This window comes from Tyto alba, unplaced genomic scaffold (assembly GCF_018691265.1).
Source record: "Tyto alba isolate M040663 unplaced genomic scaffold, T.alba_DEE_v4.0 Super-Scaffold_2, whole genome shotgun sequence".
NCBI classification, from domain to species: domain Eukaryota; kingdom Metazoa; phylum Chordata; class Aves; order Strigiformes; family Tytonidae; genus Tyto; species Tyto alba.
Window position 1 is genome coordinate 59,086,436 of NW_024881282.1, and position 14,273 is coordinate 59,100,708.

Consider the following 14,273-nt stretch of genomic DNA (forward strand, 5'->3'; position numbering starts at 1 on the left):
ACCGCGGGAGCGGTTCCATTATCTGGTTAAATGGGTCGCTCAGACCCCCCCCCCGGCTGCTGTGCCAAGTGCCGAAGGAGGCCAGGCCAGGCGGGCAGGCTGACACCTGCGCGGGCCGACGCCGCAGCGACAGCGGAGGCAACGCCGCCGCAGGCACCGGTGTCGTTACTTACGGGTCCCTCAGCGGATGCTCGAACCTGCGCCCCGACTCCCGCTGGGCGGCGGGGGGCTCCGGGCCGGTATATAGGCGAGCCCCCGGGGTGGGGGGGGGGGGGGGGGGCGAGTGGGGGAGCGGGGTCTGTTCCGGCCTTGCGCCATTTCGCAGAAACGATTTCGAGAGCGGCCGCGTAAACAAGCGGCGAGGCCCGGCCCGGCCTGTACCACCTGTTCCCCTCTGCCCCCGGCCCTGCCAGGCGGCGGCGGCTCCACGTCACGCGACCGCATCCACCCACCCACCCACCCCGCGTCACGCGCGCCAGTCCCGCGTGCCTGGCACGCGCTCACCACCTCCCCTCCCCGCACACCCCCCTCCCAGTGTAACGCGGCCCACCCCGGCAGCGGGTACCTGCAGGGCAGCGGCGCCCGGCTCCTCCGGCTCCTCCGGCTCCCAAGGCCGGGCCGGCCGCCCTCAGGAGCGGGGCGGCCGCGACCCGCGCGGTGCCGCCGCGGCGGAGCGGGCAGGAGGGCGGCAGCGGCAGTGGCGGGAGGTGGGGGGGGGGGGGGCAACGCCGGCAGCGCGGAGCAGCGCTACTGCGCCTGCGCCGCCGTCCGGCCACGCCGGAAACAGCTGAGAGACGCTCCGCCTCTCCGGGCGTGGGGCGGGGCAAAGTCCCCGCCGGGGTGGTGGCGGTGGCTGTTGCGCCTGCGCGCGAGCCGGCGGCTGGCGGGGGCGGGGCGGTGACGTGCGGAGAGGCACGCGGGGGCGGGGCGTGGCTCGGCCTCCCTTAGGGGCGGGCGGGGCGTCAACAGCGTGGGGCTGGTGGGAGGAGGAGAAGGAGAAGGAGTAGGAGTAGGAGTAGGAGTAGGAGTAGGAGTAGGAGTAGGAGTAGGAGAAGGAGTAGGAGAAGGAGTAGGAGAAGGAGTAGGAGAAGGAGTAGGAGTAGGAGAAGGAGTAGGAGAAGGAGAAGGAGAAGGAGAACCCCTGCTCAGGCTGGTTCCTCCAGCCGCTCAGTGCGGGCACCGCATGTGTTTCCCCCTCAGTACTTGGGGAAAGGTGACAAAGAGTGTGTCGTGTCGTTAATCAGTTTGACAGGGTACAGCAGGCACCTTGGCATTACCCAGCCAGACTGAGGAGCAGCAGCAGGCCTCTGAGCTTCCCGCCTATGCGGCCAGGCTAAATAACAGTTTTTATGAAGCTGCCTAAACACATGGTGACGATGGCAAAAGATAGTGAATGCGCAAGCCTGCCTCGGTAGGCTGATGAACGCCTTGCCTTGCATATTAGGAGGGTAATGGTTCATTTGTAGTTTCAGATTCCAGTCATCTGCTCCTGTTCTTTCTCATAAATTAAAAAGTAAAATTAATTTTATTACCTGGTATTTCCTTCCCCAAAGGAAAATTTATATCCATTGCATGTTGTAATTATTACCATGTATTTTTTATAAATTGGACAGATTGAACTTTCTACATCTCCCAATGCAAGACATTCTTCAGATTTTTAATATTTTATGTATATTAACTGAATAATTTGTGGTTCTTTTTTTGCCTCCTATCAAGGTGGTGGGTTGGCCCTGGGTGGCTGCCACATGCCCACCAAGCCGCTCTATCGCTCCCACTTCATCAGTAGGACAGGGAGAAAATAATGATGAAAAGCTCATGGATCGAGATAAGGACAGGGAGATCACTCACAAAGTACCGTCATCAGCAAAATAGACTCATCTTAGGGAAATTAAAATTTCTTGCCAATTAATAAGAGTAGAATAGTGAGAAATAAACCCCAAATCTTAAAACCACCTTCCCTCCACCCCTCCCTTTTTCCCAGGCTTAACTTCACACCTGATTTTCGATCCCTCCTCCCCCTGGGCGGCTCAGGGGGGATGGGGAATGGAGGTTGTCATGACTTCATCACACCTTGCCTCTGTCACTCCTTTGTCAGGGGAAAGATTCCTCACATTCTTCCCCTCCTCCACCGTGTGATCCCTCCCACAAGAGACAGTCCTCCATGGACCTCTCCAACATGAGTCCTTCCCACAGGTTGCAGTTCTTCACAAACTGCTCCAGTGTGGGTCCATTCCATGGGATGTAGTCCTTCAGGAACAGGCTGCTCCAGCGTGGGTCCCCCACAGGGTCACGAGTCCTGCCAGCAAACCTGCTCCAGCCTGGGCTCCTCTCTCCACGGGGCCACAGGTCCTGCCAGGAGCCTGCTCCAGCGTGGGCTTCCCACGGGGTCACAGCCTCCTTTGGGCACATCCACCTGCTCCGGCGTGGGGTCCTCCCCGGGCTGCAGGTGGAGATCTGCTCCACCATGGACCTCCATGGGCTGCAGGGGCACAGCCTGCCTCGCCGTGGTCTTCACCACAGGCTGCAGGGAAATATCTGCTCTGGCACCCAGAGCACCTCCTCCTCCTCCTTCTTCACTGACCTTGGTGGCTGCAGGGTTGTTTCTCTCATCTATTTGCAATCTTCTCTCCTGGCTGCTGTTGCGCGGCAGTTTTTGCCCTTTCTTAAATATGTTGGCTCAGCTTTGGCTAGCGGCAGGTTCATCTTGGAGCTGGTTGGAACTTGCTCCTTCCAACATAGGGGAGCTTCTGATGTCTTCTCACAGAAGCCACCCCTGCAGTCCCCCCATTACCAAAACTTTGCCACATAAACCCAATGCAATGACAGTTTTGCACTCTTAAGAGAGTATCAAGGTAGAACTTAAAGGCAGTAGTCCAGTATCATTTCCTCAGTGAAGTACTCAGCAGCCACAAATAGCTCATGAGCCACCTATTACCTAGGATCTTTTTGCACAGGGCAGTGGTGGCCCACACCCAGATGCTCATCTGCTCTCTTCAATGCTTTCAAAGTTTCTGCTTTCTGGATTACAGTGGCCTGTTCTGCAGATATCATCTGTCAGCCTCAGCTGTAGATGACTACACATCTGGCTGTATTATCTAGTGATGGTTTTCTCCTGGCTACTATTTTTAAGACGTTTGTGTTATTCTTTAATTTATTGGGAGATTTCATTATACATGGTTAAGCTGACTTTTAAACCCAATAGCTCAAACAGGAGTGGCGTCTGTCTTAAGGGCCATATGTAGCTAAGCATGGAGTTTTTTCTGCCCGTTGCTGTATGAGTTTCTTCAGATGAAGGCCACTTACTGTTGTGAGAGTGACACAGTACTGGTACGTTTTTGACTACGATAGCAGTGTTAGCTTAAGCAGCTTCTCCAGCTGTGCCTACCCTTGTGCAAGCCCCAGGACTCCTGTGGCAATGTGGTAAACTGTGTTGGATCTCATCAGATGCCTTAAGAAGGAGTGGCCCATCTGACGCCACAGTCTGAGCTGGCTTTAAACAGGCTACCTTGGATTCTTAGGACAACAAAGGGTTAGGCAGGACAAGACCTACAACTTCAGTAAGAAGGAACTTTGGTGTGTTAAACTTCATGCTGCTAGGGCACACCCTGCCTTTCTTTGACTGGCAAATTGGAGGTAGGTGACAACTGATCCCTTTTAGCTACACATTGCTCCTTCCTAAACATTTACACTTTTTCCCATAATCTTGTAAATTTCTGTGCCTGCTCAGGCATTCATCTCACCACTGGGATAGGTACAACGGTATGCCAATTCACACCTTTCCTAAGTAAAAGATTCCAGGATCTCACATTGCATGTCTAATCACAAACCCATGTGTTCTTGCCACATGGCTCTCCCTGAGGATGAACAGACCTGTCTGATCTGACACGTTCAGAGGCCCGTGATTCATCAGCTTCTCAAAACAACCACTCAACTCTCTGAAAGTACTAAAAAACACTGGAGAAAGAAAACATAAATTTATTTATTCCTAGGCACAAATTCTGCATCCACACCTTCTCAATCATTCTGCGAGTTTAGTCTTTTTTTTACTGCAGATATTAAGAAGAAATCAGCTCAAATTGATTCATTTAAAAGATAGACACTTCAACTAAGCTAATACTGTAAGCTCTCTTAATAGTCAAAGATGAGTTGATTCATCCCATTTGACTAAACACCTACTTTTTAGATGAGAGATGAATCCACCTGTGCTGTGCATTGACACTTTAAAAAATACTTTCAATGCTTTTCATGGGAAGTCTCAAGCAAGAATTGGTTGTGATTATTGATTTTTTTTTTTGCTAATCTCTGTTAGGTTGCATACCCAGTGCTCAAGCTTTGTCAGAGTAGTCCCTTAAAATGGGATAGTTTCCAGTTTATGGCAACACTGAAAGTGGTTTGATTTTAATGAGTGCTATCCCTGTAATTTAATTAAAAGATCAAAGGCTTTTGAAGCATTTTCTCAATGTACATGTTCAAGCATGCTTTTGTAGGTAAGATGCAAATTTTTGTAAATCAAGTTACAGATCAAAAATTGTGGTAAATCTTCCTACTTTAACGGAAGAGAGTTATTTGGTGTACGTGATTTTTGTCAAGTTATAGCCAAAGTATTGTGATGTCCATACTACAGGTGAGTTATCTGTGTTCATTTATATGTATGCTATACTTTTAAATGCCATTAAATGTTTCTAGCATTCACATTTATATGTTTGTCTTGGACTGCTACTTGGAGAGAAAGTCATAATGCATTATGAGGCAGTTTGATAAAAATTAGATATTTACCAGAGATAATTGTTCCAAAATTTGTCTTCCTATGGTTCTCTCTCTTGATCTATGAAATATGAAATTTTTATATTTTCTTATGCTCTCCCTCTCTATAGAAGGTGACACAAACACCCTGAAATTATTTAATTCTGAAACGCTTTACAAAATTAAACCTTACTCTTTATTGTTATTCCAGTTGCAGAGTGAGGTGGTTTCAGCTTAGATGACTTAAACCTGAATAGAACAACTTCAGGGGGTGACATGTTAATACTGAGAAAATAGTTTTGCATATACTTTCACTGTACATTTGATACAAAGGTATTATATGAATAGCACTTGAGTATATACAAGAAGGGGTTTTGATTTTGTTTGCCATATTGATTATGGATGTATCCTGGAAACACAACACTGTCATGTAAGAAAATGAAATTAAAAAACCCCGAGTATTTCAAAACACTATGACAAATTAACATACATTGGTAGGGTAGTATTCTGCTAATAATGGTATCTAGAGATAGATGCTTAAATCTAACATCTTCAATTAAGCCTTAGGGAAAATGCTGCTTTCTATTTTCACGAACATAGTAAGACAAGCAGAAGCTTAGTAGTGCTCCCAAGTATTTTAAGCTTTGTAAATGCAGAACACGGCTATTCAGCCTCTTAACACTAGATGGCAGACAAAAATGGGAAAACATTTCCTTGGTTTCAGAGATGGAACATTGAAAAAATAATTTGCGACTTGAATGAGCATTCACTGAAAGTTCTCAAAATAACAAGAATGAAGGCCATTGGACACAAGCACAAGATATCATGCTTATGATAGCATGGATACTTTCTGCAGCCTTTCATTTGCCTGCGGTTTTTGGCAGAAACACTGCAAATAATCAAGTGGAACATTTCTACATTATTTTCTTATTGCTTTTTTATCTCTGTTACTTCCCTTCAATATTTTGCTCATGTCAAGGAAGAACTGAAAATTCTTGAAGCCTTAGAGAGTCTTAAACAACTCAAATAGAAGAGAAACTTTCAGGGAAAACTGTAATTTCTGGGTAGTTGCATGGTTGTGAAATACCCTTCCATAAATCCAAAAAGCAGGCAATATAAGACTTACATTGCAACTGCTTAGTATCTTTGTCTTACATCAGTTACTGAAAGTAATTAGGATGCTTTTCTCCTTATTGTCATTGAATCTTAGAAAATAATACAGAAGGAACAAGTTTGCTAAGAAGGCAACTCATTTTCATAGAATATTATAAATTGTTGTACTAAATATTATGCAATCAGTTCACCTAGCAGCCAGTGAATATTTTGGGTTGTTATTCCATTCCTCTCCCAGACACATCTTCCAAAAGAAGTGTAGCAGGAGGGTCAGAATCCCTAAGGGCACATCCGCACTGAATCACACTTTAAAATGAAAGTTCATCCAGCTGTCGCACCACAGTGATGTGACTGCTTGCAGGATTTGAGCTCCTGTCTGCACCGTGGACAAGGCAGTTGCTTTTTGTGTATGCACAAAGTGCTGTTAGTTAACAAGACAGTCTGGGATCACTATACAAAAACCTGCTTTACATTGCTTGTCATGTATAGATGTGTAGTGCGTTTATGGGACTGATAACCAGCACAGACTTCATTGCTATTAAACTGTGATGTGCATATACAGTACTAGAACGGTAACAGATCCCACCAAATCCCACCTGATCTTTCCCTCTGTGTGCTGCTGCCATGGCTGCACGGACTCCAAACCAGCCTGGCTATCTTCAGTGCCGCATGGGACAGTGCTGTCAGCCTTATGACCTGTAATCAGAAAAGACCAAATTTATTCCCATGATGTTTTTCCTGATAGGGTTATTCCAAATGAGAAAAGTAAGTGTACTGGAACAGAAGGGTAAGTGCAAAAGTAAGTATAACTTTACTGCCTCATGGTTAGGAAGTCATTTACAATGATGGCCATAGCTTCTGGTCTTGATTCCTCAGATTATTCTCATTACACAATAACTTCTGGTATAAAATGTATATATAGGAGCAGACACCAGACTGTGGTGTTCCCTTTTCCATTGGAGTGCTTTAGCCACAAAGATATAGAACTACATCCCTTTTTCCGGGATTTCTTCTTGTTCCATGAATATTCCATTCTTTTGTGTGTAGTCACCTAGTTTCAACAAGAAGAGAAAGCATTTTCCATTCTGCCTTGCCAATAAGTTGGTGAAAAGGAAATTCTCTTAGGGAACCAGAGATGTGTATTTAAATCTTCTCAGGCTGAAAATAGCACAGACCCCATTTTCTTGCATCACCTGGGCAAATACTCCATTGAGAATAGTGTTATACTGGATATTGTCTTGTTCCTGTTCTTCCCTCCTATTCCTGCTATTTCTCCTCTCCCCACCCAGGTACCTCCATTTTCTCACCCCATTTGAAAGAACTGGACAAGTCCCAGCCTGTTCCTTGAAGAAATGGTTGTAAAGTTCCTTTAGAAGTTATGAGCTCTGCATTTTGAATAAGTAGAGGTACCTGGCTCTCATTCAGAGTTAAGACTCTAGATTAGACTCTGGATCTGGGATTTAGCTACACCCCACACTGTTCATTTTCCTGCTTTGCTAAATCCAGCCAGTTTCCTGCTTCCCACCCAATGTAGAGGTGCTTGGACCCCCAAAACAGGGTTTTGGATCCCTAAATCAGGGTTTTGGATTCTGCTCAGGGAATTGGTACCTGAAGTCTTTTACTCAGCTAGCCTGTATTGCCTCTACAGCTCGTAGTCAATGGTCGCTGGCCTTGATCAGTGGTTCTGAGCATTCTAGAAAACTAACTGATAAAAACAAGAGCGTACTAATCAAATAATTATATAGTAGTTATGAATAGTGCAGTTGATTACTTAGAATTTGAAATTCAGACTCATGCTAGAGGTCATATTACAATTCATTTTCAGCCCACTGTGATCACTAAAATAATCATTCTGTTATCTTTCAGCACTCGGGAACCGGTGCGAGTTTTGTTACTGCAGCATCTGTTTGGGAGTGTGATTGTGCAAGTGCCAGACAAAGTTACTGGCATGAATGGAAGGAGGTCAAAGCACTGCCTCTATAGGTCCACTGGAATTAATTCACTGTCCACATTGTTTGCAATTGCTTATTCAGAGTCGTCAGAGAAACTGAGTCATTGCTATTTACTTTGTCTTTTAATTAAAACATTGAAATTTGTCTGACCTTTGCACCAGACCTTGAGGTATTATACTAAGTTCCATCTTAGCATTTTTCCCTTTATTAAAAAACTCTGTTTATAATGTCTCATCTGTGGAAAAAATACTTTGTCATTCTTCTTCAAAACCAGTCCATCATAGTTCCTTCTACTGAAGTTACACATTATTTCTCTATTTTTTTTTGCTCTGGCCAGTATTGGTGAGGGTCCTTATCTGTCAGTTTTTTTCCACAGCCCTGATGGCAGGTGAGCTGGCAGGCCATTTAGTGTCCTAATAGAGAATCCAGACTGTCTGGAATGCTGCAGATGAAAAAGATACTTTTTGACAGAAGCCTATGTACCTGATTTGTAATGATTTATTTCTATCTCAACCTAAAGTAACCTGATGAAAGTTGTAGAAGTACCAGTAAAAGCTCAGTACTGTATGGGTAAGTGCTATTTATTAAAGTTGCACAAACTTTTACAGCAGCAGTGGGAGAAAAAATGTTATTTAGAGAATGGTTTGCAAACTGTGGACAATAATTCTACCACCATAATTCAAGTAGATGAATTAAGCAAGCCAGTTCCGGGCTTTGGGCTGAGTGGGACTCTCACTTACTGCTGTTAGTAATGTCTGTGAAATCAGAAACAGCCAGAGAAATGAGGTCAGCACTGGTGAATAATAAAGCTTTTACTGAAACAGGTTAAAAAATTATTCTTTCAGACATAATCTCCTTAGGGATTAAAAAGAGATGCGTAGTAAAGTACGCAGTTAGTGGTACAGTTTTATGGTGAGTACCTGGGATGTGCCTAGTTACGAGTCACAGGAGGCCCATACACATTGTTTTTTCTCTGGCTTTAATGCCTGTGGCTAATTCCTACTAAAGGATGCACTTAATTTAGAAGAGTCTTGTTCCAAAATATTGCCTAACAGTAATTATAGTAGTTTGATGTGTTGCAGTCCTAGGTTTTAAGGCAATAAAGCTGGATTTGTTGTTATGCAGCTTTTAATCATACTAAAGTAACATCCCCTTTTTTTTAAATACACAGTTAACTTACTCATCTGGGAAGTGAACATAGTTTCATGGAAAGTGAAAGGTATCCAGATCTTATGTGTGTGTGTGTGTGTGTGTGTGTGTGTGTGTGTGTGTATGTGTGTATCTGTCTGTAGGAGAGCAGTGTTTGCTCACAACTAAGTCCACCTTGAAGGGATTAAATTCCACTTTTGGTATATAAACAGGGTTAGAAGGACAGATTATTGTCCTATGGTCATTATAATGTTAATTTGAAAACTTAAGAGTATGTAGTGGTTTGAGCTCAGAGGGCAACTGAGCACCACACAGCTGCTCACTCCTCCCTTCCCTCACAGCGATGAGAAGGGAAAAATAAGCCACGCTTGGGATTCAGGATAGGACTGGGAGGGACAAATTACCCATTATGCTCATGGGGAAAAGGCAGACTTGTTAGGGGAATTAAAAAAGAACATAGATTTATTACAGATACTACCAACAACACTTAACAGAGTAGGACAGTGAGAAGCACTGCCATATCTTGAGAACAGCTTCCCTCCACCCCTCCCTTCTTCCTGGGATCAGCTCTGCTCCTGATATTGGGATGGGGGGGTGCAGTCAGTGCTGCCACTTTCTCCATCTTCGGTGGAGACAGTGTCTGGAACTTCTTCCCCCTGATCCAGCGTGGTCCCCCTCTCACAGGAGACAGTCTTCCACAAACTTTCTTGACATGAGTCCCCTCCACAGGCCGCAGCGTTTCCCTACATTGCTCCAGCATGGGACACCAATTTTCTCCAACTGGAGTCCCTCCCATGGGCTGCAGCCCTTCCCAAGTTGCTCTGGTGTGGGACACCCCCACGTGCTGGAATCCTCCCAGTGCTGAAGTACAACCGTGGGACTACCTTTTCCCACAAGGTCCTGTCCTTCTTTGGGCAAAGTCACCTTGGTTGGTTACGAGAGGCCCCTCACAGGCCATAAATCAATGTCTGCTCCACCGTAGATCTTCATGGGTGGCGTGGGGGGGGCCACCCTGCTGTCTCACCACAGGATACAGGGGGGTCTTTGCTCCAGCACACCTCCTCTCCTTTTTTCCTCCATTCCTCAACTGACCTTGGTGTTCACACAGATGTTGCAACTCCTTCTCACAAGTCTGACTCCTCACCAGGTCCCTTCTTATCATTATGGCAGAGGTTCAGCTGATTGGCTCAGCCTTGGTGCAGAGGTAGTGCCGGATTGGAGCTGGGGGAGCTTCGAGAATCTTCTCACAGGGGGCCACCACTGTAGCCCCTCCCCTGCCACCAAAAAAAAGAACCCACACCTCAGTCAAACCTGGGACAAGGTAGTTTATAGTGTGTCTGGACTGGAAATGGATGAGATTTTGGGTTGTCCTGCTATTTTCCAGTACTCTTTTGGCTTCACTAAAAGTTCTCCTTCCTACCCAAAAGAGCTTCTGTCCAAATCAAAGCTTAACTCTGAAGAATTGAGTTATTGACACTACGCATTATTTAGTGTCTTCTCATGTCATGACAACAGCATTAGTAGCTTCCTACATTGCATGATTGTACACTGCCTGCAGTAGTGTCTGCAATACATATTTCTCTATCTTTTGTTGGTGCATTGGCTTTAGCTGTTGTGTTTGAGGCTGCTTTGGTTCCATAGACCTTCTCCAGTAACTTTCTAACTATATAGGGTTGGAGTGAATCATTAAACCTGGTCCAAATAACCATGTATGTTAATATAACTATTGAATTATCAGTAGGATTTTTTTTTTTAGAAAAAAACCCAGAACTATAGGAAGTTGTACCAGTACAGCAGCAAAAAGGTGTACATAATTTTAGTCCAGTAAAGATAACTTACAGTGGAGGGGTTTATCCACTGCATTCTGGAAATAAGCAATATTTTAATTACTTTGCTGTAAATGCTTCCGTGATACAGGCTAAATCCTTGAACAGTACTCATGTGTAACTTTGGCTAATCTCCTATATGAAAGAATTCATTTGCTAGCCATTACAGTACTTCCAAAAGGAGTTCTGATTACATTTCATGCTACTGGTATGTATTTACATGACTTAATACATCTCCTCAAATGTATTCTGTATCACTAGGGCATTTTCAATTGAATACCATGTTAACTCTTTTTATCCACCCTAGAATATCTTACTAAGTAAAAGTTTTATATAAAAATATATTAAGAAGTAGGAGTTTCTACCCTCTTCTTGATAACTGAATCTTTTACTGCACATTGTAGTCCTTTCCACCATATAAGGTCTATGGTAGCTGGTTTTTACATTTTAATGTTTGAAAAGAAATAGAATCGCATCAGCGCTAAGGAAGTAATTTTTGATTTCTCTAAAATCCTCTAGAGATGTAGCCAACCGTGTGAAAATTTGCTTTTCTTAATTAATTGGTTTTCATGACTTGACAAGTGCAGTAGCAATAATCTACTAACTCTTCAGATCTACAGAATCTCACAGAGAAAAGAGGCAGACCTGAGTTTCTTAAATCAAAAGCAGACAGCAGCATTTTCCACTTGATCTTTTCTTAAATAGGGACTTTTTATAACTTATTTCTGCATTCCAAAGTAAAAGAATGCAAGCCTATTATCTTCACAAGTGGTATTCAATAAGTAATGTCTGTCATGAGATGAAATAGTTGCTGTTTTTTAGAAGTTGGTGGGGGGCTTTTAACACTAAAATGCACATATCTCTGCTTCAGCATATATTCCTTGTCTGGCTTGGTAAAAACTTCTGCAATGCACTGCAATTCATGCAGATTTGGAACACAAAGATTGTTTAGTCTGGCAAAGGTTTGGTTAAGGAGTAATCTAACACCAGCCTATAAGTACTTTGAGGGCAGAAACAGAGTTGAGGGTACTAAATTCTCAGTGGTGCCAGGTGATCTAATAGATGGCAGTGGCCACTGTGGGCGGTTCTGAAAGTGGATTAAGAAGTAATTCTTCACCAAGAGCACTGGAACAGGCTGCCCAGAGAAGTGGAATTTCCATACATGAAGGATTTCAAGTCCCGGCTGGACGAAGCTATGTCTGACCTGATCTAGTGATAGTGATAGTCCCACTTCAATAAGCAGTTATGCTCTGGAGGAACACCTCAAGATGTCTTTTCTAACCAATATTTCTATGATTCAGTGATTCTATGATTAAGGTACTCAGGCTAGTATAGTCAGTATTGTTGCCACAGGAGAAATTATGGCTGAGATTTGTTGAAATCCTAGCTTTGAAAATATCTCCTTGAACAACAAAGTGACTTGGAATGATTACCCAGCTATAGGTACAGAAAAAATGCTTACCCAAATTACATCTTGTATAGCCTCAGTAAATTCAAATGAATTACTTGATGTTACTGCAGATTTGAAGTATCAAATGCCAGAGGAAGGATGAAAGAATTATTATTTGGATAATGTTGGAATTTTGAGAATTGTAGCAATAACAACAAACTAGGCAATATCTCATCTTCCAAGAATATTAGGAAAAAAAATACACTGAGGAATCTACATGGATTTTAGAAAGTTAAATTGTTCCACAATCCTAATGCGATGACAGGGTAAAGCCTATGCTAAATGAGTCTTGGATCATCTCATTATGCCTGAGGTCAATTCAAACAGTACTCTGCACCTGCATTTAGGCACTGAACTGGAGCCTTGATTCCCTTTGGATGTGATGGGAGTTGACACACAAATCACATGTAATCCATAGGTCAAGGGAAGTAGTTATTCCCTTCTATGAAGCACTCATTACACCACATCTGGAATGCTGCCTCTGGTTGTGGAGCCCCTGCACAGGAAAGGTGTTGATGAGCTTGAATGATCTTAGCATAGGGCCGGGAAGATGATGGAAGGGCTGGAAGATGTAACCTGGTGTGGGAGGCTGAGTGAGCCAGGCTTGTGCTCTGCACCAGTGGGGTGCAACAATAAAGGGTGTGGCAAAATAGCTGTTTTCATAAGGTAGGGTAGAACCAGAAATACAGATAGGGAGGAAATCTTAGGTTGCTTCCAATGCTGGGAACCCTGCTTTTGTGCATCATCAGGCAGACATCAGATGGATCCTCCCCCAGCGCACTGCACAGATGCCGTCTGTGGAGGGGTTCCTCCTCCCTCCCACACTGTGGAGCCTTTTATTTTGTGTAGCAAACAATCATGTAACTTCTCCCGACAGTCTGGGATGTCATCTCTGTCATAACATTCACCAGTGCCAGCACAGGCTTTAAGTACAAGGCTCAGTAGAGCAGACATGTCCTTGTCAAGCTCACTAACTTCTCAAATACAACATTTTCTGTAAGGCTCCCAGTACAGCTTGTTCATCCTGGAGGAGAGATGGCTTCAGAGTGCTTCCCGGTACCTACGGGGAGGCAGGCAAGAAGTCTGAGCCAGGGTGTTACTGAGGTCATGGCACAAGAATGAGAGAAGATGCTCAGAATCAGGGGAGGGTCTGGTGGCATATAAGGAAAGCTTTTTCAAAATGAAAATAATTAAATATTCTCAACCAATTACTCAAGGAGGTTTTGGGGTCTAAGCTCTTAGAGGTTTTCAAGACTTGACTGGACAAACCCTAAGTAAACTGGTCTGAATTCGGTGTTGTTTCTGCCATAAGCAGCTGAGTGATTCTGTAATTCTAAGCAGACACCTGAATTTAAGTCTTAATCCATGAGCTGAATCCCTCCCTACTAGCTAACCAACAAAAATTAGATGAGAGCCCTCACTGAGAAATTCAGCAGAAGTAAATTAAAATGTGCCTTCCCACACTACTGAAAGTCAGTAATTTAGGAAAATAATTTAACTTGGACAGATATGGCTTGGAATGGAGCAAAGCCGGCCAGTAGGAGAAGGACACTATTCGGGTAAAAGAACAGCTAAGACTACTTAAGCATTTTCATCTGTTATCCTGTTTTAATTTTCTCAGCAAGTTATATTCCCAGAGTGGATTCAATTTCATGTCTGCTAGCATGGATGAAAAAGATGGAAAGGGCAGGGTTATAAAGTTATGAAACCATTAACATATATTGAACTGATTATATGCAAGATGGAGTAGAGTCTTACATCACTAGGGCAATTTGTACAAGGAGGGCCACCTTCCATTTTAGAAACATGGCAAAGGCTACTTGTTGCACAGTGTGCTTGCCCTTTACCTACATCCACATGCTGGGCCTGACATCTATTATAACATGTCTGCAGCCTAGACAATACGTGCTGTGTACATGTGTAGGCCTAGGAAGAGTTGCATGTTCCCAGGGATCTTGTTGGACTGTTCTCGGTATAGGTGATAAACCACATTTGACTGAAATAGATGTCTACCCACACATTATGCATTGTGAAAATCTT

The 14,273-nt window shown here is 44.0% G+C and overlaps 1 protein-coding gene across 3 annotated transcripts in view; it reads right to left on the reverse strand.

Moving 5' to 3' along the window:
- PNPLA8 (patatin like phospholipase domain containing 8) overlaps nt 1-772 on the reverse strand; it is a 42,492-nt gene extending 41,720 nt beyond the window's left edge. For 2 of the 3 annotated variants that reach the window (XM_042792468.1, XM_042792467.1), the window contains exon 1: nt 566-772. The gene's annotated coding sequence lies outside the window, so the exon portion shown is untranslated. Of the gene's footprint in view, nt 1-173; nt 398-565 lie in introns of those variants that run through there. The other variant, XM_032999840.2, reaches the window with a different exon arrangement.
- Nucleotides 773-14,273: the final 13,501 nt, after the last annotated feature.